Raw genomic sequence first — 200 nt, forward strand, 5'->3', positions numbered from 1 at the left:
TGAATTTTTTAGTTTTTCAGTGCATATAAAGGTTATATTTATACTATACTGTAGTCCATTAAATTTGTAATAATGTTGCCTAAAAAGTTTACATGCCTTAATTAAAAAATATATTCTAAAGAAGACTAATCCACTGAACTTTCAAAAAGTCTTTGTGTGTGTGTGTGTGTGTGTGTGTGTGTGTGTGTGTGTGTGTGTGT

Source organism: Herpailurus yagouaroundi, unplaced genomic scaffold (genome assembly GCF_014898765.1).
Source record: "Herpailurus yagouaroundi ecotype Mexico unplaced genomic scaffold, PumYag 63136, whole genome shotgun sequence".
In the NCBI taxonomy this organism is placed as follows: Eukaryota; Metazoa; Chordata; class Mammalia; order Carnivora; family Felidae; genus Herpailurus; species Herpailurus yagouaroundi.